The sequence below is a fragment of the Heliconius melpomene genome, chromosome 18 (assembly GCF_056956725.1).
Source record: "Heliconius melpomene rosina isolate 202511_hmr_F chromosome 18, ASM5695672v1, whole genome shotgun sequence".
Taxonomy (NCBI): Eukaryota; Metazoa; Arthropoda; class Insecta; order Lepidoptera; family Nymphalidae; genus Heliconius; species Heliconius melpomene.
Window position 1 is genome coordinate 6,382,447 of NC_140406.1, and position 26,933 is coordinate 6,409,379.

The following is a 26,933-nucleotide window of genomic DNA, read 5'->3' on the forward strand; positions in this document are numbered from 1 at the left end:
TTCGAAGTTAAGATTCATATTTATTTTTATTTGATAATAACGATTACCTGGATAACCTGGTCACAGACGGATGGACAGTGGAATCTTTGTGATAGGGTTCTGTTTTATTTAGGGTTAGGTTTGGAACCCCCCTTAACGTTTTTGGATACGCCGTCCCACGATGTCCTCAAATTTTATTTATTTTCTTTACAGGATTATTCCCCTTAGACTACTAAGTCAATCACTAAATTAGGTTTCCTATTGTTAACTTAGTTATATACCTATATCTGAAACCACCTATATTTGAATAGCGAGAACCTAAAAAAAATGTAAACCACGGCTACAAGACTAGCACATGCACACAGTTTTACATACAATATGCGTAGGCGTTACATGACTGATCTTGAATGGGCGGGTATTTTTATTGACGCTTTCCCTTCAAAGAGTTTACATTACTTGTGAGTTGTGAGATATGTTTTTTTTTTCAAGACAATTTTGATGTTTTGACAGCTATCTGTTTTTTGATGAGGTAATGGTTGATGTTTGTTTTTTCTTGTTTTGTAACTTCATACACACTTTAAATTTTAAATACCTACCGTAGGTAGAGGGAACCTAGTGTTAATTTACTCCGTCTCCATTAAGACACTTCCGAACCACCACCACTTTCTGTCGAACTTTGGAGGTATTGTATGTTGAGTGGCGTAACACAACGCCACGCTTTGTCTCGTTACCAGAGCGAGGAAATGAAAATATGAAATATTTTATTCCCAATACATAACTCCAGTTTGTATTGTTACGTATTATATAAAATGAGTTTTCATTAATTAATTAATTATTCGTGGCGTATTCTACCAAATTAAATAATGCAAATTTGTCTAACCATGCGAGCAGAGTCGAGGGTAAATGCAAATTAGTTGTAAATATGCGTAGTTATAATATTGTTTTAATAACGTTCCCACGTAATATATTCATTTCACGCTTCTCTCTTGGAAGGTGAGGTAGATAAAGGCAGAAAACAGTTTGAAATAACATTTTAGGAAACTTCTAAAGGCTTTGGAATTTGAACCTGCGTCTCCTAGAAACGGTCCAAGCGCTCTTACCGCTAAGCCATGCGGTCTTATCAAGCCACATCGAAATTAATCACGTGAATGTGAATAATGTGTCAAATAATACTTTAAAAATATTGTACGAGAAAGTAATCGAATCTGTTTACTGTAAAGTCAAAATTTTACAGAAAGCAAAGAATAGTGTCTAGACACTACAGTTGAGTAACAGTGCTTTGCGGGAAAAAAAACGTTAAGCTATAAATAATAAAGTTTTTATTTCCACATCCATTTGTTGTATTTTTTTTAGTTTTGTAAGTCTAACATGCACCATTAAAATATTAAATCAAAAGATCTAAATATCCTCCGCTAAAAGCTAGCTCTTGAATACGGCTCTCGGACACATATATTTTATCTTTCGCGCCCAGTGATTTATATTTTGATTATTTCGCCTCTGAATGCGGCGTACGTCGACAATGGCACGCATTAACTACTTGCATCAGGTTCAGGTGGCAATGACTGAGTGGTCGTATAAATGCTTATAAATATGTGTATAAACTAGCGACCGAAACGCGGCTTCGTCTGCTTTAACTTTTGTTTCAGATTTATGTATCCCGCTCATAGCCTACTCTAGGCAGAGGGAATTTAGTGTTTAGTGCTGTTTTTATTGAACAATGTGAGCGAAATATATTCTTATATATATTTTATTGTAATTAGTGGATATGTGTATGTGAGCCAAAGAGCGATTTTGAATTATATCAATCATAGGATAATATTAGAAAGAACACAGGACAAATATTAAATTTCTCACTACTTACCTACTCTTACCTTAAATTACCTACTCTTGAGAATATAGGTAGGTACTTATAGTAAGAGAACAAAAAAAACCTTAAAAAAAATTTTTAAAAAATACAAAAATCGTAAAATATACAATTTTATTAATATTCTTACAACATAAAAAGAATGATTTGATCTGTAAATCTAAGGAATGTTTTATAGTTTTTTCTTATTCTCTATTTGCGATGTCGCCTGTACACGGACATGTACCATGTTGTTAACACTATTTGTAGCAATACAAACTGAACGAATAAGAGGACCTTAACCTTTTAAGGCGAGATTAAGGGGGCCTTTGATTTTGAATAGGCATTATTAATTTCTATAAATATGGGATTTAACTACGTTTGAATGTGCGAATTACACGAAATTTATGTTGGTATAGTCAGCCATTGTTTGCTTTTTGTAAGAAAATTTAAACTTTAAAAGATGCCATCGTAGCGCAGTGAGACAGAGAGATAGTAATTGTTGATTCGATTTTCCGTTGCTATGTCAAACTGGAACTAAATTTTATTTATTAGAATTTAAATTCGTAATATTTTCATTTTGGCCACTTCTTTGGCCGTAACCAGCTTATTCCGCTTTTTGACAATTGATCCACACCTTCTTTTACTAGTCTACTACTTCTTTTACTAGTCTTACTAGATAAAAGTGAAAGTAATAATATACAAGTAATATAAAAAATACGCTTTATGTCCATACGCGACGACTAGCCTCATGTTTTAGTTTTTCTAATAATAAATCAACTTTATTTTTAATATTTTTTTCCTGGCTCCACATTTAAAATTACTTACACAAATTGCATTTGCGTGAGCAAACTAAAGCCTCGCGAACTGTACTAAAATTTGACAGTTCATTATAATCTGCAACTTGTTGACTATTTCAATGGAACGTATAAAATTAAAAAAATAATTATTTTTATGTATATATAAGAACGAATAAAATTATATTTATGTATGTCTCTTTTATGTCATATATGACATAAAAGAGACATACATGAAATGAATGAATTTCATGAATGAAATGAAAAAGTTCAAAATAAACTTGCTTGCTGTTTATTACTGTAATATATTTAAGAAAAACGATGAAGAACCAATTCTTAATAGAAGAAGCTATTAAATACAAAATTGACGATACCAATAAAGTTGAAATTTATTTGCTTTACTTACACGTTATTACGAGAAAAGCCTCCCTTTTAAGAGTCTAATAATCAGTAGTCACTTAAATTCTCGTAAAGTATCCGTACAAACCGTCTGTAGGTGTATCCCTGGAGTGGATATAAAAAGCGGATTAATGTCTTAAAATACATAATCTGTGTGCGTTTAAGCAAGATTTGCGGTATCGTACCGACGTTTGAAATAGTATTAACGATATTTTATCCATTTATTATTACGCTATCTATATGGAAATACCGACAATTGTATATATATATATATATATATATATATATATATTTTGAAATATTTATATCTTTATTTCTTTCTAACATTTTAATTTGATATCAGATTTTGTGGATTTAACTCATAATAACAGTCATATAGTAAAATTAACATATCCAATGTTTCTTTCTAACTGGTTCCCACTTTTGAATTTTCTATTAGTGTTCACAAAGTCAATATTGTCAAGAATTTTGTGTGCGTTGCCTCATTATGCACCTAATAGCGATAGATTTAAAGTATACAGAGATTTTGAATGATAAATCCATATGGTTTTCCATTGTAGGTATTTGTAAACAAATGTTCGACTTATTGACTTTGGCGTGAGAATTAGTTTCTAACGTTCGAAGCGCTGGTAGGTCCATTGATCAAATACATGGCGAGCTACCGTCAAAATCATTTGTGTATTTATGGAAATTTGATAGGATAGTAACACATTTGTATTGATTTTACCTGTAATTCGTATAATTTGAAGTATTTTGCTAAAGCTTTGTCTTATTAATATCATTGATTATTATTAACAAAATTAAATATTACATTTGATATGAAAAAAAAAATATTTAAAATATACAAATTCCTATTAAATTACATACATACATACATTGACTTCTGTCTCAAAATAAATGAGTAAATAAACTCAACAGTTCTCGAGATTACACGTTTCACTCAAACTCCCAAAACACATATATAATTTACTTCAATTAAGCTTCTTAGACGAGTTTCCACATAAATGGATACGATAACATTATCAAATCAACATACTGCCGAGCGCCCGTCACTAATAAGCTTTGATTTCTCACTACTACCTTAATAAGAGTGGAATAAGCTGGTAGTATGGTACTGGTTTAACATTCAGGCGGAAGTGAAGTTAATGGGGATGCCATGATGCTTTAATTACTTTTCAAGTGAAGTTTATTATGTTAAGTAACTACCGAATATTTGATGAGCACCATGTTGGGATTCGTCGTGTGATTTTTGTTTAATTAATGGATTTTTAAGTTCTTTTATGTTGTGTTTTTTTTACTACTCATATCATAAACATATGACTGTAAATGTGACAGGTTCAATATTCATTTCTTCGTTCTGGTAACGAGGCAAACGGAAATGTCTTCAAGGAAACAGAGTGTCTCAACACAGGGTTCAGGGTTAGATTCCCAGGTTTCCTCTGCCTACCGTGCTATGTGTGGAACACATCGTGGAGCTAAAAAATTTTTGTCAAGTAACTCAGTTGGTGTCCGATTAACACTTGGGAAACAGGCGTCCAAATGGAATCCTGATGAATGCAACCGACGTCGGAGTTCCGACTGCAATCGAATAAATCAAACTCAGGTGAAACTTTTCAATACGCTTCGTGACCATGACGCTTACAAATGAAATAGATTATGCAGCACGTACTTGCTTGTAAGGTAAATTTTGTGGTAAAAATTAAAATTTAAGATTTTTTACATATATGTTATTAGGATATCGGTTCAAATCCAATATATATACGTATTTTAACCTAAATAAACAAATAGTTGAGAGTTTGTTTTAAAATACTGTACTAATGTAAAATTGAAAAGTATTATAAATAATAATATACTGGTATATTAAATAAAAATACAAAGGGTCTAAGGTTTTAGATAATTCATAATATATACATAAAACTCTCCAATCAGTTCAAATCAAAGCTTCTGTAATACGAGACACGTAGATCGATTCGTTCCGGACTTGAACTTACCGTGGCGGCGATACACAAAAACTTTGCCTGTAACAATTAGTAGGGAGAAGAAATCCATTTATCAATTGTGTTAGTGTGCTTATGCTAAATCTAATTGAAGAAATTATTCTATATAACTATTACACTATTATGGGTTCGATTCCCACTCGGGAGAATCAATTATTTAATATTTTTATTTCGTCGACCTGGCAAAGCGCGGAGTTTGTTCTGCCACTCAACACACAATGTGGGAAATGGGAGTATCTTAATGGGAAAAAAGTGTCCCAAAATTAGGTTCCCAGGTTCCCTCAGCTTAACCTTATGTGTGAGATACGGCTTAAACAAATACATTTTTTTTTGCCCAGGTTAGACATGGCGCGTAATTGAGTTCAAACACTATCAACGGCCTTTTCAATTTCGATAATTGTATCTTTTTTCTTGAAAAAAAAAAAAACCAGGAGGCTGTTTATATTTTGCATATGACAGTAATGATAGGACCAAAAAAAGTAAAATAAATATAAGGTTGTTAAAATAAATATTAGTCTCTTTATTCATATGACTTTATTGAAAACTATACAAAACACTCGGTGAGAAATGCTTTTTGTATAATCATTTAATATAAATGATAATGTGGAATTATGGAAATTATTTCAATGACACATTCATAACTCCGATTTGGACACGACGTAAGGTGACAAAATTACTTTTAAACGACAAATTTTATAGTATAAGCAACTTATGTAGTACTATTTTAATAATAAATAGGAATGTTTGAACTAGTATTGCCAGTGCATGCCATTATAAACTTAACAATGCTATATTGTGGACGATCTTCGTACGATAAGTACAGCTTACTGTTAAATATGTTTAGTTAACTCGAAATTACTTTATAAATAGATAACAATTGATCTTATTTAATGAATATTGCAGATAAATAACCTTAGGAAGTAGTATTCGCAATAATGGTGAGAGCCTACTTTCCTAATGCGAACGGCTAAGGAGTGGAACTCCCTGCCTGCTGAACTGTTCCCCGACAAGTATAACCTGGCCCTCTGTAAAAAAGTGAATAGGCACTACCTAGGCAAGCAAGCTCCACCTTCGTTCGCATCGTCACTTACCACCAGGTGAGATAGCGGACAAATGCTTGCCTATGTACAATAAAAAAAAAGTCACTCAACAATTCGAATATTAAATTAAATATAATTAAATAAATATCGCAGCTAGAATTCATATTATGAATTATTATTTATTCATATTTTCATTTCTTCGTTCTGGTAAAGGCAAAAGCGAGGTGTTGACCTCCGCCACTCAACACGTAATGCCTTGAAAAATTCGGCGAAAAGGGAGGAGTGTCTTAACAATAGGTTCCCTCTGCATACCCTGCTATACGAGGTACAGCATGCAGCAGCTCAAGAGAAGAAAAAAAAGGAAATCATAAGCCCTTTCAAGTCCATCTTATGCTACTTGCAGTCTAACAATTTCAATTCCGAGAGCCCTTTGTGTCAGATGCCATAATAAAAGAATATTATGTTTTTAAGCAGCCTTAGTACTTATATATTAAATACATATTTTGTACAAATTTAAATTTAAGGGTCGTGTGTCTTGAAACCTGGAACGTTCTACATTACAAAAATAAATCTTATATAGTTAATATGTATTACGTTATATACTTATTTATATTATATTTTAGACTTATCATAAGGTAAATACGTGTAAGGAGAAAAATTCAAGATAATTTTATGCAAAACAGACTGAAGAATTTAGCAATTTTTTACAAACAATCTCTTTTTAAGAGGCTTTAATTAGAAATTGTGGTTTTAACTTACTCTGTCCCTTTACACTTATATTGAAATAATGAAATTCGTAATCAATAGAATATAACTTACATATTTAACATTTTTAAGAAGATTAAGTAAAGTTGTAGGTATTTACAAGATTTTTATACAACATTTTATCAGATATTATTTAATACGTACACGAAAACACTGTTTTATATACAGGATTATTGAAAATTATGAATTTTAAAGAAAATAAGCATAGTATATTATAGTCCTATACTGTAGATTAGTAAAAGGGATAAATATAAGGGTAGCCTATACAATAGTTTCATTAGTAACATATACATATATTATATAAATATATAATTATCGTATACAATATAAATTGTCATGGGTAGGAAGGTGTGCATCTTTTATAAGTTCACGAACTGATGTTCAATATGGCTTATATTACATTTTTTATAGGAGCTATATTGTATTTTTTGTAAGTAACTGGAATATCAAAATTTGTATATAAATGGAGCGTTACTCGTTGTACGTCATAAATATTCATTTTCAGTAAGCAAGAAGAAGTTTTGCGCTTACTCTCGGCTCGAAGTAAATGCGAGAATATTAGCGAATTTATGGGAAAAGATGTTCTGAAGATTCCAGCAACGAACATGAATTTTATACAGAAATTTTGTAACATTCACCGAGATCGTGCTCTGTGAGTTACTCTAAATTGGCGAAATAGGATTTCGTTTTGAAATATATCTTGACATGATATCATTAATTTTTCACATATCTATTTACACTTATATGAAACTTATTCTTTACATACATTGTATCATGATTAATAAGATATATATACAAAAATTAAAATTTAAAATCGATCCTACATTTGACTTTGGGTTTGGATTGTGTCCAAAAGGTTGTAATTTCACAAATGTCACTATTAATTTGAATTTGATTTGCACTTAGTGTCCATCAGAGTAGCACCTCTTCGAGCTGGTCGAAGCTGTCGCACCATCAGTCACTCTCGTATACCGTGGAATTGGAGCTTCTACGACGAGAGTATGGTGAGCTGAACTCGATCCTGGTGTCCAACCAGGTGTACGCAGTGCCTTCAGTGGATGCACTGAAAAAAGAAAAATAATATATGTTATTTTTAGTACACATAAATAAGCGGGCGAAGGCCCGCGGTGTCACTAGTAAAAAATAAATGTAACAATTCCCTCACTAAGCTATATTTACTTAAAATAATATAATAAATTCTGGAAAATTATCAAATTATACGATTATCTATATATATAAAAGGACTTGTCCTCACTGACTGAGGTAAGACGCGCGCACAGCCGTAACCGCTGATGGTCGAAACGTGAAATTTGGACATATGTTTACTTTCGTAATCTGGACATCCACTAAGAAGGGGTTTTGAAAAATTTTAACCATAAAGGGGTGAAATAGGGGTAGAAAGTTTGTATGGAAAAAAATTTAAATCGGCACCGATTTTTATAAAATTTGAAATTTAGATTTTTAAAGGTATTTAATTGAACACGTATTTCATCGTTTTCTAGAATTGTCCCCCTAAGGGTGTAAATAAGGGGTTGAAAGTTTGTATGGAAAAATCTTTAAATCGCCACCGATTTTTATAAAATTTGAAATTTAGACTCTTAAAAATATTTTATTGAACACATGTTTCATGGTTTATTAGAATTCACGCCTAAGGGTCCAAATAAGCGGGCGAAGCTGCGCGCACCCACTAGTATAATATATATTCCATATTAATAATTCAGAAGATAAGCTTTATAGTGTAACTGTTCAAAGTATCAAAGCAGTAAGTTAAATATTAAAGCTATTTAATTCAAATCTGTTGGCGATGATAGGTCAGACGGGAGCGAAACAGCGTTGGACTTGAATAATTAAACACAATTTCTATTATTTGAGAACGGTCAGATGCCCCAGTTACTTGTGATTATGGAATTATTATTACGGGCTTTTAGTATTTTTTAAAGGTAAATTTGGGTTTTTCTTTACTCAGGTAAGATCAGTCATAAAGTTTATGTTTTAAATATCAATATGTGGTATACCACAGACTATAGTCTAATTTGTAACTTTTGTAATTTGTAATTTGTATTTAAACTAGTGCTAAGACACTCAGTTATTCGTTTTCTGCTAAATTTTGGAGTAATTGCATGTAGACTGGCGTAACTCAACGCAGCGCCCTACCTGGACATCAGAGCGTATAAAAATATTAAATATGTCATTTCTACGAGTGGGGGAACCCACAATTAGTCACTTTTACAGTCATACGGTTGGCGTCTAGTATTTACTTAATATCAAAGTAGACTTTTGTAGATAATACGCCTTATGTAAACTAAGTAAAGTTATACATAAATATTACATTCAAGTATAGAAAATATTCTAATAACACAAACACATACATACACACAATAAATATAAAAAATAATGAGCACACAAACACAAATCGCAAATAGATAAGTGTGCAAATTTCTCCATGTAAACAAGCAACGCTGCTAGCATCACTACATCATTGTTCCTCTTCCAATTAGGGCTCATAATACTTACCAGTTAAAATATTTACCGGTTAAATTTTAACATTGCACTGGTACTTGTAATGGTAATCGGAAAGCAAGTTACATTGTGACAGCCTACAATTGGAACAAGCTTTGTGGACGAAACAAAGGCGTCTCCGAACATACGAGTATAGCAGTGCTGGGGTTTGTATTTGAAATTCGTAGAGATGTGGATTTATTCTGTTAATATTCCGTCTAGTCATAGTGTTGGAATGGTTTAGTAGTAATGTGTCATTGTGGTGTTTTGTTATTTATATTTATTTTAATTTTGTACTGTAAATCTATCTATCTGTTATTTAATAAAATAGTAGAAAAGTCGATTCCTAAGTGTTTTATTTATTTTTTCCCTTCTACAATTATTATCAATATCATGGCATCAGCTTTATCTTACTTCCCCATAATTCAATGCCTACGTTATCTGACAAAACCAGAAAAATGCAAATATTAAAAAAAATCGACATTTCTTCAATCGAATGATTGCACAATCAGAAACTGAACCCACGTCCACCGCAATTACCATCAGATCGTCCTCAAAATACAATTGTACAAATATATAGTCAGCAAAGGTGAAAATTATAATTCTGACCATATCATGCTTCTTGATACACTACGCCTACACTCATTTGTGTAAACATGGGGTGTATTTAACTTTACCTCCAGTTGTATTAGAAGGAACTTCTGGCATGGGGGCAACGATATTGACTTAGCTAAGAGACTGTATGGCATCATGTACATGTTTATGTGCATGCATACTGAACATGCAATCGACGTTTGGAATAAATATATTGTAATACTAGCGACCCTCTTGCGGCTTCGCCCGCTTTTACTACTGGATTATTCATATAATGTATGTTTGCAAAGCACTTAAGATAATGTGAAAATTAATTAAACCCTAATGCAACCCGCATTTTAGTAGTTTCAATAAGGATTTTCCAATTGTTTTACACAGCAAGGATTTTTTAGTAGGTACCGTAATTTTAAATCTGTGCTACTAATCTTTTCAAGTACTTATTAAAATATATATAAATTACTATTTTTAGATAGTTAAATGACTATTTTTACACTTAAAAACTTTGAAGAAATTATAAACAAAAACCTACCTACTAATAACTACTACAAAAAATATGAAACCAAATATATCACGCTGAAATAATACATTCAACTCCAATTATCCAATACGTGCAAACGCATTAAATTTTCGTTGCTATAAAGGCAGGCGGGTTTTTTTTCGAGCTTGTGGTTAATGCTGAAGAGGGTATTCTGTCCCTGATGAAAAGCAAGCACTACGTGGCTGCCTGTGAGGAAAATTAAATAGAATGCAGCGGCCGGGAATCGAACCCGGGCCGCCCGCGTTGCAGGCGAGCATTCTACCACTGGACCACCAATGCGTGTAATGCGCGCGGCGGACGCATGGCGAGTGGCGAGCGGTTTCGCAGCAAGGATTTTTTGATATTGTAACAACTTCTAAAGTACTTATTAAAATGAAAAACAGTAAAAGACAGTTTTGATCTACATTAAATGGCCAACGTAACTAATATACTTATTTATATGTTGAGAGTAAGGGATAAGTGAAACTTGACTCGATATAGCTGATGTGTGAACGGCGTGATATGTTAACAATTAAATGCGTTTTTCTCTAAAACTATTCGCAATTTCGAAATAGTATAAACCGCAAATTTTATCTACGTTTAACGTAGAAAATTAATAAAGTATTTTAAAGGATAAGGATTAATACCATTATGGAAAAATATCCCTCACAATAAAAAATATATTGAAATAACAATTTTTAGACAGAAATATGATCACTACACGTTATTCTTAAAAGATACGAATATGCCGTCGCGGACTTTTTTGTAGATCTTATTAAGAGGAACAATACTCCAGTACATTATTTTCATGTAGTGCTTACCATAAGAGCAGCGCATGCGCGAAAGTGTCTCAACGGGTAGGACTTTATACACATTTGTCGTATTTATGTTAATTTACATAAGAATGTACAAATAATAAACTATATTATGGGTGGTTTAGAAGAAGAAGAGTTAGAAACAACAGACAGACACGAAAAGCGACTTTGTTTTATAAGATATAGGATGGTAAGTGTTTGAGGCCGTCGTGGCGCCGTGGTGCAAAGTGTGATTGTAAACGCGATTGGTTGTGGGTTCGATCCACATTCGAGGAAATTAAATATTTATGTAAATGTACCTATATTTCCATTTCTTCGCTTTCGTGTTGGAGCAAAGCACCACTTAAAACACTTACAGAATTCGATGGAAATTGGGATATAGAGTGTCTTAACACTAGGTTCCCTCTGGCTACCCTGCTATATGCGTGATATAGCGTGAAACCGGTAAAATATATAAAAAATATATATGTATATAATAATTCTTCTAGAAACTATTAGCCAAAATGTTTTTACTGTTCCGCCAATCTACTGTAACACTCTTCTGTGATGTTTCTGTTTAGACATAGTGATATTTTAAGTGATTCTCTGTACTTTTTCTATAAAATAATAGTTCATGATTTTTACATTTCATATTAAATCTGGATGTTACATACTTATACGATAAAACAACGAACACACACACACACACACACACATGTATGTGCGATGAATCAAGAGACCAACTTTTGCACTTATTGAATCGGAACTAAGGCGCAGGTACCCAAGTTGCTACTCGAGTAAAATCCAATTTGAAATAAGTGCCTTTTGAATTAATCCAGCTATTTTGAACAGACCGGGTGAATTTTCTGGTATTTTTCATGTCTAGCAATAAAAAACCGCCCTCGGAAAAAGATGAATAATAGCTCACCCTGAGCTCTGAGGGACTGTAAGGAATAATAATAGTATGCTCATACGATGGAAACCTTTTTAATCCACCTTGAAGTATTCAAAGATGTAGAAAAGTGTTGAAGAATTTGTGAATTTCTGTAATTTATTGTGCCGTCGCCTTGTATTCTTAATGTTTCTTTAGTAGGGGAACTGGAAAAATGTAACGAATTATAATTGCTGTATCCCGCAGGATATACAGAGAGAGCCTGAAAACATAGTGTTACGACACTCTGTCCCTATTAGAACACTTTCGGTCGCTACTTTCCGAAGAATCCTCGAGACATTGCGTGTTGAGCTGTACCTTAATTTAGACTCTATTTTAATTTAATGAACACCTAAAAATATTGACTTAAATTCTGATCGTAAACGCAATGGTTGTGGACTGGATCCAAACACCCCCAGTTAGTGCTAAACTCTAGTAGAAAGTGAAGAGCAAAATGTCTTAACACTAACTTACGTACATACAGCACGAAACAACAAAAAAAAACACATTTGTGTAATAGAAAAAAATAATGACGACTACTACCGCATTATTAGCATATTTCGCTGTCGTGAAACTTAGTTGTGAAAGCAATTAAACGTTAACGTCTATACAGTGCCCTGTAATCAAAGAATTAAGTAATTCCTTTCAGAAGTCGTGTAATTAATATTCAGTTGCAAATTGTTGGCAAGTTGTCTTGCTCTATTATAAAACAACTTCGTAGATGTCTATATAAACTAATAATAAAACTTACAATGTGTTTACATTGTTTAATAATTCAATATTGGTTGTAATTAGCGTGTGTATAGGTAATATTGATTCCATTGTGGTTCAGTAGGACAGTATTCGGATAATAATACGATGGTTTTGGGTTTGAGACTTATTCAGGGTAAATGATTACTTTTAAATTATTTTTGTTGTTTATTTGTCCGTTGAGTTTTATCATTTAATAAGCAAATTTACAGAAAAATTACTCGAAAAGTCCGTTATGGAGCTTTTCTCGTAATAATCATCTATTACAATAATGTATGTAGAAATTCTGCCGCCACTTTTTTATGTTGTATGGAAAATTATTAGCAAATTATTAATTTAGAGAGGCCTGCTTTCTTTTTAGTAGCCTATTTACAATGACATCTTCAGGCTTTTAGGTTTAAATAATCTATTATTAAGTAAAGCACGAAAAAATACATTTCGTAAATTATATAGAAGTAAATACAAAAAATAAATACTACGTAACACGCTGTTTTGAAGATTGTTCATAATAAACCTAATTGCCAATTTGAACTAAAGTAAACTAACAACTGACATACTACACTTGTATTGGTTATAGCAACATTCTATCGTTACTAAGAATAAATATATTGGAGAAATGTATGTACGATCAATCATGAGACCAACTAAGTGCGAAACTTATTGAATCGGAACTAAGGTATAAAAATATTCTTAGGACACTTAAAAGAAATACTGAGTGGTTATTTTGTGCTAGATTGTGTTGTTTTAGTATAGAATAGAAGCTTTTTAAGCTTTGTTGCCACAACGAAATTCGTTTAGTTTATTTAATGTTAATTATGTACGTTAATCGTAATTTACTTTAATTGACGATCTTCTATCATATAACAAAATTAAAGCATCGCAAGTTAAATCACCATGTTTTTACAAATAATTTTAAAAAGTTTGTCTCTCTGTCGGTTTGTTGAATTTTATGACTTACACTTTGTTCCTGCGTCTACCTAGATAGGTATAAAATAGCAAAAATATATTTAAAATATAAAATTACATAAATAAGGAGAAGAATCGAGCTATAATAGCATTTCTGTTATTCCCTGTTTTATGACTGTAACTCAAGGTTAACTTACTCCTAACTGGATCAGTTAGCGCCATTTTAACTTACTCAGTAACCAGGTAGGACAATTGAAACTTTAAAAAACACCTAATGACTTTATAATACTCTTGTTTCATTTAATTTTATTATTGTTAATTATTAATTATTATACATTCTAATTATACACCAATCTTCTTATTTGACAAAACTATTGTCTTTCACTTTATAAATAAACAACCAATTACACTCAATGACTTGTCACATCTATCGGCCACTAGAATACCCATGTTCATATATACCAGGTATTCGTAGCCATAAAACGAAGGCTTACTGCGGTGGCACAAACCGGCGCAGCGAGAATTGTCCATGCAAACATAGCCATCGGTCAAAATGGAAGTTCTATTGTGTTAAAATGTATTCATTTGTATGGCAAGCCAAATATTTACCGTGGAACTCGTTTCGTTTAAGTATTGAAGCGAACTAATGATGGAGATATCTTATGATTCATCCTTGTGTGGATATTTCCGATCTTTGTTTTTTTTTTGGTATGTTTTAATGTGAAGGAGATTAGTGTTTCAGTGGGAAACGGAGTGTCTTAACACTAGGTTCCCTCTGCCTACCCCGCTGTGTCCAGCGGAAGCTGATTTTAATTTTAATTGGTGTTAAAATCCAGTTCTCTAGTTTTTTACCTATAACAGCACTACTTTCGGTGATATTGATAGGTTTCTTTTATAGGTTCGGTATCTACTAGCCCTAGCGTACCGTCTAATAGTAGTCTCATAATTCAAAGGCTATTTGGTATATTGCATGCTATTATTTGCGTGGTTATAAAATAATATTAAAAATATCAGTTGTAATCAAATAAATTAACATTTCTTAATCTATATTAACCTGATAAAATTCTGTAATTGTTTAAAAAAATATAAAGTATGTTTTTTTTAAGAAAAGCTTCTTATTTCATATTATTAGATAATAGTTAGATTTGTTATTCTTGTTTTATTTTTATAATATATATAGCAATAAAATCTAATTTAAATTATAAAAACATATAATTGGTCGAGCATGACAAAATGATAATGCTGGGCCCCGTAATGGACCGTAAAGGTATATAAATAAAATAATTAAGCGATCATAAAATTTATGATGTCGGCGCCTATCTATCTATTGCCTATGTTTAATTAGATATAGATAAAAGCTTTTAATTTTTTACATATTCTAAACATAAATTTTGTTTTAAATTATCTTGAGGCACATTCAAGTTGATTAATTATTACGAGTTTTATTAGAGTGCCTTTTTATCACATATCCGTTATAAATATGAGTGAGCTTCACGCTGTATGCCTCACATAGTAGGGTAGGCAGAGGGAACCTGGGAACCTACTGTTAAGACACCTCCGTTCCCCATACCGTATCTGTTATAAGTATTTCTTAAATTTGATATTAGTAGATAATATAAAAAACATCAAACTTAAGAAATACTATGCATAGCATATAACCAAAATTAACTTTGAAATAAATACAAATTTTTCGAAAATCGTAAATTTTCTCTCAACCTCATATTGCCAGTTTTATCAATCTGTATAATATAATAATGACAGCCCTTTGCTTCTTTTTTAATATTCTTATTTCACAAAAAAAAAATATTCTCACTATTTTCCAATGACGATAAAATAAATAAATTAAACATTCAAATATAAACACTATCGTATGAAATTGTCAGTTACTTAAAAATTCACCGGATTTCCGTCGCTTGACACGTTTTCGCTAATCAACACTCGACATAGGAAATGAAAAGACTACTTTGGTGGTCTCTAATTATCATTTGAAACTACAATGTACATGTATCTGTTAAACGTGTATGGCTCATAAAACTGGTCTTTTATGAGATTAAATACGTTTTATATCTCTTCCTAATTCTTTTTAATTTATCTATCTTAGTAGTAAAATGGGATTGAGGCGTGTTCAAAATGAAATGGTTTAAAAGAAAGATTGTTTTTTGATTTTGTATCTTCGATTTTGTTTCTGTGTATTTATGTGTGTGTGTTTTGACTAAATGTAAAAGAAATTATAATTTGAATATATTTTATAGATTTACTTATCTATACAATTATAAAGTATAAACCTGAATTTGTTTATTTAAACATGCTAATCTCAGCAACTACAAAGTAAACACCATCTCGAAGGCGACTGTTATAGGATATACCATTACATTAATGTAAACTATAGTCAAAATCTGTATAGCAACCATTTGGTTACATCGAATGCATTGTGTCAAACCCCCGTTACCAGCCAATCAACCCTCTAAAATTTAACGCAGGAACGACCTCAAATTGATACTGATACAGTCGATAATATTGTTTTGGCATTGTTTCTATGGTTATTTGTATGAAAATCAGTTGGGAATTAAAGCTTATATTAGCATGTTTTATTTTTGTTGAATATAGTGTATAGTTTATTATTGTAGATTTTTTAATTTAAAAATATATATTTATAATAATATATACCTAGGTATATGTAACGCATATAAGAAAAAAACTAGGAAAAATATTAAAATTGATTTCCAACTTTAACCTCACAAAACGTTTACGTTTAAAAAATTAAAAGAAAAAGTTATTATAATAATAAAAGATTACTTGAACAAACAAAACTAACAATTTACAATAATAACAAGTGATTGTAATAATATTTTAATAGGCAAGTTATTTAATGTCGGCAGTAGCTCAGTAACAAAGGTTGCGTGGCACTAATACCTATTATTCAGAAATGAGTGAAGAAAATTATTTTTTAACTAAAATATAATAATGTTTTGTTTGTTATAGAAGTGATGTAACTCTACGTTCAATTTCTATTTAAGCAAGATTTATCGGTGGGAAAGAGTTACTCAGTTGGTAAACAAAATGTTTTTAAGCCGATAATATTACCATTCTGTGGATTTGATTGAATCCGCAAATAGCTTCCCATGGTTATGAGGGTAAGGCTGTGAAGCTTTACCGTTATCGATATTTGTTTTCTTTGTAATATATCGAGTTTAATATGTAAAGTGAGTTAAATAATAAATTTGTTGTTATTTTTATATACGTTAGTCCTATGATGGAGATTAATTTTGCTAATAAGGGATTATTATGTTAAGAATTTAGTTTTTAAATGAAAAAAAAAAAACCTTTTGTTATTATACAAAAGTACCAAAGCAAAAATATATTTTAAATACATTTTTTTAGCTTCACGCTGTATCTCGCATGCAGCAGGGTAGCCAGAGGGAGTCTGGTGTTAAGCACTCCATTCCCCACTTTCAACTGCACTCTGAAGTCGTTGCGTGTTGAGTGGCGGAATTCAACGCCGCGCTTTCCTCCACACCTGAGTAAAAATGGAAATATTCAATAATTCGTCCCAACGTCAAACCTATAACCTGTCCCTACACCATGACTAGCCTCAACTCATTTAAAATTAATTTTCAACTGCTATAAGTTTTAGAGTGCTTTAGTTTGATACTACATCACTTGAAAACTATTGATAGTTTTAGGTCATAATAGTTACGTCATGATAATTTAAATTATCTTTAATTTTAATTATCAAAATTATGATATTTATTATTTAAAATTCAAATAATACTAAAATTATCTAAAATAAATTTCAAAAAATATAATTTTTATCGACAAATAGCACATCACCAAAAAGGAAATGATATAGTGTGTGATATGCGGAAACGTATTTAATGAAACGCGAGGGTGAACGCGTGGGCCCGCACTAGCGTGTGCGCGTACCTCCATACAAACTCGTACATGCACCTCCTTATATGTGTTTGTGGCAACCATTACTGTGTTGAAGCGATACAACGATTAATAAAGATAAAGCACGCTAATTTAACAGTTAATGTTTTTTAATACAATTTATTTGTAGATTTATTGTACTCTATTTATTTTTTTAAGGGTAAAGTGACGCAGTGATAAACTATATACGCAATGGGGACAGGTTCTATTCTTATTTATATGTTTTAATTATTTATATTACGACGACGACGACGACGTATTATCTCGAAATTAGACTTAAAAATAGTGAATAGAGGCTTTAGGCTGCGTTAATATTCATATAACTTCCATTACTGTACTTAGATATTTATCTATTATATTAATTAAATCAAAGTTTATTGGCACTCATAATAAATATTTCTACTTTCAATCGCTCTATAAAAACGGTGTTCCAAGTAATAATATAAATAAATAAAATCTAACAATATATAAACTTTATCTAATTATATGAACTATTACTTAATTGGACTGAACATGCTTTTAACTAATAAAGCGGAATTGTCCGACTATGCTATTCTGAAACATATGGCAATATCGTTTTTCTTGATAATAATGACTATAACAATAGTAAACGTAGCTTATTAAGGAATATATTTACATTTAACAGCTCTAGGCCAAACCAATAATTTGGGGCAGCCCCAGGAGGCGAATTCGAACAATCTATCGATTTACATGCTGAGAACTACCCTCTAACAGTATGAGATTCAAGCTGGCCAATTACGTTGTTAGGCACCTGGACTGTTACAACTGTGTAACAGATTGTGTCAATCAGTTTTTGATTGATGAAATATATTTGATTTCTTATTAAATTATATTTTTATGGCAGTTCTGATTTTATATAATGGTATGGCCCGAATATGCTTTAAAATTATTAAAAATATAGAAAAAGACATATTGTAATACGTTATCTTGCAGAAACGTGTAGATTTGATAAATATTAGCAAAAATATGCATAATAATGTACATTTATTGAAAAACAAAAACGTATGTGATGATATTACACGTTAAATACTGTTTTTAGACCATAAAACAAATATTATATTTAAATACTTCCAGAAAACAAAACATTTCATTATTGTATAAATAATAATGATTTTGATTAAAAAGAAACAAAGTCATGGGAAATATAAACAAACGATATAATTTTCGGCCCCTATGAATGCTATATAATGATGCGTTTAGTCGTTCACAAAGTATAATTCATAGTAGGTTGTAACAAACGTTCGCCGCATTGCAATAAAATAGCTCTACCCTAACTCCATTGACATTATTCTCATTTAGCTAAACGCGTCCAACCCTACATTTAAATTTGACATTGTAGCATAATATAAAAATATACGTCGCGCTTATTATTTATTACGACCCCGCATGTTCGGTTAAAAAACACAATGAGATATTCGAGATTATTACATCTTGCCACAGTTAATAGGGCAGTAAGTAAATAACAAAAGGCGAAACTCGCAACAGCACTCGATGTACCGCGACATCGATAAAAAAATGGTATATTTTAATTCATTTGAATGATAAAACTTGATTACTTTGGCGTTAAACGAAGATATATTAATCTGGTTGGGGTTAAATTGTTATTAAAACTATGATTAATGGAGACCTATAATGACCCTCGGTTGAGCACGCAACGTTTTAAATGTATAGTGCCGTGACATTGAGTTTAAATTTATCTTCATCATCACAACGTTAGCTTCGATTATAAGAGCATAACTGGGTTACTTATAGCTCCTAAACCGGTGTGTTAAATTGAGGAATTCCGGTCCTACAAAAATGTAATTGGCTGTGGCAGTAGCGAAGATGTTTATATCGTACTACTATAAATACATATATACAGATATAGTTTTATGGCTAAAGATATTTTTTTATGATATTCGGTATAGAATATGATAAATTGTATTAATATTTTTTATAAGGATTATTTTAACTCATATTAAAAGGCTAGTAGTGGATTTATTTATAATTTTTAGCAAATCTCAAAATATAAAATTGGTTAGCCAATTACAATCTGCTTTTTTAAAATTTGTCTCATACAAAATAAGATCAAAATTATTAAAAATATATGTTTTGTTAGTAAAAAAGGGTAGTCAAATAATTGCCACTAAGAAGGGAAAGTTATTACTAAATAAGGATTATTCCGGCATCCGGCATAATATCCGGCTGTACTAGGTGATACCTGTGTTCGAAATAATTTTTATGCTATTTTATAGTAAAGTAAATATGATTTATAATATAAATCGTTATAATGTATGACAATTAATTACAATAATTAATATTATCATATTTATAGTTATTAGTGTTTTGATGAAGTGTGTATATATTTTAATACGTACATTTGGATCTATTAGCATAGTAAACTATAGGGTAAAACCCGGATAGTTGCCTCGGACGGATACTTGCCTCAGTTTCAAATGCTCTATGTTAGACGTGTTTACAGTGTTTCTTTTTGATCATAATAAGAAGCGTCCCCCGCGTAGGACTCGGTGCCGCATCAGCTGTCGAAGTAGGTGCACGAGTTTTGTCCGTGTGAGTAAAAATCTTTCGCGATGATACTTTGACGAGCGTCAGAATTATATTGGCAAGTAATCTCCGTTAAATATAATTATAACTAATTGCGGTTTCAGTAAAATAATTATTTCTTTGATTGCATTAGAGTTTAAATTGCACTGTAATAAACGTTTTGTTGTTAAATATGTTTTATTTATTTTGTAAATAAAAAGGGCAAGTATCCGTATCAAAAAGGATAGTTGCCTTACTGTCTTTTGCGGATTGTTGCCCTGGGGCAACTATCCGTAACTACACATTTTAACGAGCAAACAGATTTTTTTCTTAGTTATTTTTTTCATTTGGTTTTACCTTTTTTTCTTGGTGATATTTTTATTGGCCTTTACTATAGTTTATCTTAAATAAAATAAATTCTCAACAGCAAAATGCTTCGCAAGTATAAATGAAAGCCAGGCGTGGTGCCGCGCCACATCAGCTGGACAGAAGATAGCTTAGCACTTGCGTTCGAAGATCTAAATAAAAAACAAAAAAGTATCAACGAATTATCCCGGATTTATGGCATATCCTCTCGAACCTTAAGAAATTCAAAATAGCAATATCAATTAGCAAATTCAAAAAAATGAAATACCAACAAAGAAGTTAAAGTTCATAATTATTGTGTAGAATGTTTTGAAAAATATAATTTAACTAAATCAAAATCAGATTGGATACAATGTGAGATGTGTCGAATGTGGTTGCATGAAACTTGTACAACATTCAAAAACCATTGCATGAGATGTGGCAAATTTAAAACCTTGGCTTCTGGTAATAATCAATACTAATGCCAAAGTTATTCCCATAATTATTTTTAATATTTAAGATAAATACTAATATTTAATTATTTTTTTAAATTAAAAAATTACATGTTCAAATTTAAAATTTTAAAACCTTAGTACTTTTAAGTGTTGTTTAGGTAATAATTATAAAGGATCTCAGTAAGTAATTAGAACTGAATACTTATTTAATAGATGCTATGCCAAAGTTAATTCTTATTTTTATTGTTGTTCTACCTTTAAAATAAATAGTAATATTTAATTATTATTTTGGATACTTAATTACCATTTTGGAGTCTATTTTGTTGTAATTTTATAATTATATTGACTTTGATTAATACTTAATGAAAGATTGTGTTCAATAACAAAAAATGATTACTTAAATTAATATAAGTTCGTTTTTATTTGAAAAAAAAATAGACAGGCAAGTATCCCCCGAACCATTTTTAACGTTAGGCTAGTATCCGCCATAGTAGGCAACTATCCCCTTTTTTAGAGGCCACGTAAAACAGGCTGTACTCAAAATTAATAATATTTATATTTGAAAAAATTGGCTAAGTTAGAAGATTAATATACTATGTTTAAGAACACACATTGAATAGGTAATGTAGTGGTATACATTTCTAACAAAAGAGCTTTTTCAAAAAGTGTGGCAACTATCCGGGTTTTACCCTATATATAACATTCTTTTTTATGCTTTGGAAAGTTGGGTCACCAACATCCGATGTTTCAAATGGTTGGACAATATATAGAAGAGTGCCTTAGCTCTGCGTTTTCTCTGCTCTTTTAAACGTTTCAGTAGTAGTATTAATTATTTAAAACATTTCTTTCTTTACCATTAACGTAACTATAGTAAACTCAATAAAAAAACACAAATTACCATATTTAATTTCTCCTATGACAATAACAGTTACGTACCGTGGAAGTTAAATTGAAAAAAATGATGAACTATGAACAACGAACAGTCTTAATGATATTAAAAACGAGCTCATATAAACTGGGAACATTGTCATTGTAATATTATGAATCCACAATAAATGAGCCGAGCGAAATCAATCGAATGACTTTATATTATTATAGTCTACGGAATGAGAATGTTAATACTGAAAATTGTATGGCAAATTGCTTCAAAGATAAACTATGCTGTAATTATAGCGTCATAAATAAAAAAATGGTTATATTATTTGTCATTTGAATTTTTCCTATATAGCAAACTAGATTTACAAGTAAATTCACGAGATTTACTTGTTAAGACTCTCCGATCTCTATTTACGCGTAATTTTAAGACCTTCCTTGTTAATTAGCTCTACCAAATGTCGCATTCAAGGAAATCATTCCACCGATTGAGGATCGAACTCATAACAATCGTTTTATGCGGGCATGTTATAACCATTGCGCAACAATGGCTTTTAATAAATGGGGCAAGCAAAATCAATCGAACAATTTTATTACTATACAGTATGTTAATAAACTTGTTTAAACGAAATTGCAACAAAAACGCTGTATAGCGTGACGAATGAATATTCGATATAAAAATTTGCATAATCAATTTTCAAGTCACCAATGCACCCTTCTGTTAAACTATAATACTGTATTAAAGTTTATTGGCATTGTTTCATACGACTTTACATATTTACACAGAATTGAAATTAAGCATTATTTCATGCAAACGACCCGCTGTAACTACTGTTTTGATTTAACCTGCTACGTGACTAGTTTTAGTTAAGTGCACGCTGGGTAAGTATGTTTTTTATGGCAAATAATTACGCCATTTTTTTAGCCTGCACATAGCAAAGTAGGCAGAGGGAACCTGGGAATCTAGTGCTTTTCCTAGTTACCAGAGCGAAGAAATGAAAATATTAAATATTTCATTTCCTCGAATGGAAATCGAACCCCCAACCTGTCGCATTTATGTCTGGGCTACAACTGGCCTGGCTGAAAAATCCCATCAATCTACTAGTATAACTCATGACTCCTTTCATTTCAACTAGTATGTACTAGTGTTTGAACTGAAACATTTTTAAAACGATTTTCATTTAAGCTACCAGGTTTATTAAAAATTCTATACACCGATTTTGCTGCCGATGTTTTTCATACATTCCTACTATCTAAAATTCAACATAGGTTATTAAAATATGATGAAATATCCGAAAACGCCTATATATTAACAAATTTTTGGACACGCTGCGTGCTATGCGTCACGTCACGGATATTGAGTTCGCTTACAAAGACAATATTGACAATATTCAAAGCTTTGTGAACCAGCTTAATTCCGGTTCATCGAGGCGGACCTGTCATTCTGATGTAAAGCGACAAACTAACCTATTATTGCTTAACACAATATAATAATATTTACTAACTATGTTACGAGATGTTCGTCTATTAAGGAGATATTGTATTTATATTGGTTGATGTGTTCTATATAATATTTCTATTGAAGCCAGTCGTGGTGCATTGCTGCAAATTTGACAGGTTATGGGTTTGATTCCCACTCGAGGAAATAAAATATTTAATATTTTCATTTCTTCGATCTGATTCCACCAGGAATACAGCATAAAGCTGCTCTAAAAACATGTCAGAAATATATGCTTTAAGGCAGGCGTTATCTTTATTTTTATGTAAAAAATAATTCATTTGACAGAATAGGGATGGAACCCATAATCGTCGCGTTATAGTCACACCCTTGTGACCTTTCGCCATGACAGCCTCTAAAATATTCGTTCACATTAATAAAAGAAGTTAAAGTAACTCCTTCATTCGCTGTGCTAGGACGTTAAGCAGCCAGTTCCGCTCGTTGTTGTTCAGTTCATCAGATCTCATCTAATAGCAATATATTACTACTACAAGCTACTAGCCACATCATTGACATAATTTCATAAAAGAATAGAATAACAATTGAATAACTATAAAAAATATATTAAATAAAAAAAATGAATCATTTTCATACATATAAATATTAACACTGCTAGTTAAATAAAAAAATAATAGAACTATTTAATATGCTGTAATTTTAACAAAACACCATAATTTTGTATTTATTCATCTAATAGTGACATTATTAACTGTAAAGCATAGTAATTGCTACACAATTACAGTATTAATGTGATCCGTAATCCGAGTTAGGATTACACAGAAGCTGACTATATGTGGATCATTTATGCGGTGTAAACTATTGAAATAGGTTACTTTATATAACCACAAAATATATTATATGTCATATATTATGTGGTTATATAAAGTTAAAAGTAAATTAATATTGAATACGTTAAAATTCAATTGAAATTCAATTCAGTTTTTATTATATGGTAAAAATTTGTAATATATGAAATATCGGTCACTGCAACTCTTATTTTCTTTATTATTCTCTCCCACTTGTCCCATAATGGTTTATTTGAAACTTTCCCTCGTAATATTTCTATGAAGCTTAGAAATTGATTCTTATTTATTTAAAATTTTATATCTCGACGTATCTTGATTTAAGAAAATTTAAGACTATCATTTATCATATTCTAAGTAAATTCTATTAAAAGAAACATCGACTGACTATCAAGTAATAAAACAAAAAATTTAAAAAAAAAGGTACAAATCGACACAAAAACTTCAAAAATCCACACAAAACTGACACAAACAGTTATAAAATAAATAATACACCAGAAGCAAAGCACTAAATAAACTACAAGTTAATAACTTATATGGAGAGCGCATCTAGAAGCACCATTCGTATTAATTTGGAGAAGCAGTTCATTCTCATCTGCAGTACAAACTTGGACAATTACGTCATACTGCACGTAACACCACAAATTCAAGTTAACTGACCTAATAAATTTATTGTGCCATAACTAGTTCCATCAGTGACTTATGTTTTCTTTTGTATGTTTCTATTAAGTTGAGTTTCTTAATTTTATTTTAGTTATTTATATAGATATGTTTTTTGTCATGACAGTATTTGATTATAATTAAGATAATTGTAGGTTTGATTTCTTTCATCATCATCATCATCATCGACAGCCATCTTTTATCCACTGCTGGACATAGGCCTTCGCCAATTCTCGCCATGACACTCGATCCTCAGCTTTTCGGACCCATCGATTTGATTTCTTTGCGAAGGAGTAATTTTCATGAATACTAATTATATACTATATAATAATTTAGCAGCTTTTGAGTTCCGCCACTCTACAAATAATATTTTAAATTGAAGGTGTGGGTTACGACAACGTCGTATTAGGTATTGGTACCCGGCGAAAAATAATGACAATTGCAAAAAATACATAGAAATTAATAAAACAATATTATTTTTATAAAAATATATGAAAACGAATTAAATTACGCGTAACCCATAATTTAAAAGCTTTGGTTAGCATTAATTGTATTTCACTGTAATATATAGTTGAAACGTCGACTATGTAACATTTTAGTGTTGAGTTTCTTTTAACTGTTGACAGCGTTATTTTGGTAGTATCACCGAGCTGAAAGAACGTTTCTGTCCATCGAAAAGTAATTTAGTAAAAATACATCTAGCGGTTATAGTTTCAAAAGCTCATTAAGATGAACCAATTCTATGTTTATGTTTCGTTATTAAAAGTTAAATATATAGATATATTATTCTGCCAAAAAGCTCACTTGAGACGTCTCTTTTCTACTTATTTGAGCTATTAAATTTTTTGTACTTACCAATTAAATTATAATTAAAAAAATGGTAATTAAACGTGGAAGTGAAATAAATTAATTCATATTTTGTGAAAAAATACTTATTTATTTTGCATTAGTACAATACTAAAATTTCAAAAAACCAATTCAGCTATAATAAAATAATATTTGAATAATAAGCTTAGCTAATACAGAAATTCATATTTAGATTCAATATCAAAGCAAGGGTAATCATTAAACAGCAGTACCATAAATAAATAGTACAAGCATAGAGTAAATACGGGGTTGGTTCGCTTTTGATGGCAAAAACTAGGGTTTTATTGTGTTATTTATGCAAGAGAAGGCATGTAGGACACACGGTTTTACTATTTTTATGCCCCAAGTAACATAAAAGTCTAGACTTTTTTTAAATTATATGTTAATAGGGGTAGTAAAATAGGATTATATATTCTCTACATTTAAGCCAGTTTACTGAACATATTTTAGTATTAAAAAATAAAAAATATAAAAGAATAAAGAATTTAATACAAAAAATACTTCGACCGTATAAACAATTTGAACTCGTAACCTCTGATTTGAATATACTATAAAGTTATATTGTAAGTTAAAATATATTTACATATATCTACATATTCTATTGTTTTTACAAAAATATATATATTGTATATTTTAAAACAGTTTTTAGCTTTTAACTAAAACAACTGACTTCGTCATATGATACGCATCACTTGCCCATAACAAATCTAATAACATTAGTATTGCAAAGTAAAATAATATAGACATAAACTTCCTTATATATTATAAAAGCACGACATTAACTTCCACAACTTAACACACAATATTACGAAAATTGGACGGAATGTGAGGAACGGAGTGTTTTGACACTAGGTTGCCTCTGCCTACCATGCTCGATGCAGCGGAAATAATTTATTTGTATACAAATTCAATTCAATTTTACTCTATATTGTAATGTAATGATATTTTTCAAAGAATTCACAACATCATCAATATCAATTCACTAAGAGTAACTGTCTATATTACAAACAAATGTTGATGTACAGTGCGGGATTGCAAACTTTTTGATCCCCTGACATAAATCTCCATCAGAAAATAGGGAGGGACGTAACCGGCTTAGGCTTAGGTACCTATTGCACTGGCTTAGAGAAATTTGAGAAGCAAGTTA

The 26,933-nt window shown here is 30.9% G+C and overlaps 1 protein-coding gene and 1 non-coding gene across 3 annotated transcripts in view; both read right to left on the bottom strand.

The window, feature by feature from the left end:
* Window positions 1-5,534: 5,534 nt before the first annotated feature.
* Window positions 5,535-26,933, bottom strand: part of Toll-6 (Toll-like receptor 6) — a 175,193-nt gene continuing 153,794 nt past the window's right edge. For both annotated transcript variants that reach the window (XR_014878999.1, XM_085201709.1), the window contains exon 2: window positions 5,535-7,883. The gene's annotated coding sequence lies outside the window, so the exon portion shown is untranslated. The remainder of the gene's footprint in view (window positions 7,884-26,933) is intronic.
* TRNAC-GCA (transfer RNA cysteine (anticodon GCA)) lies at window positions 10,660-10,730 on the bottom strand. The gene has a single exon. It is a non-coding gene; the product is annotated as a tRNA-Cys (tRNA).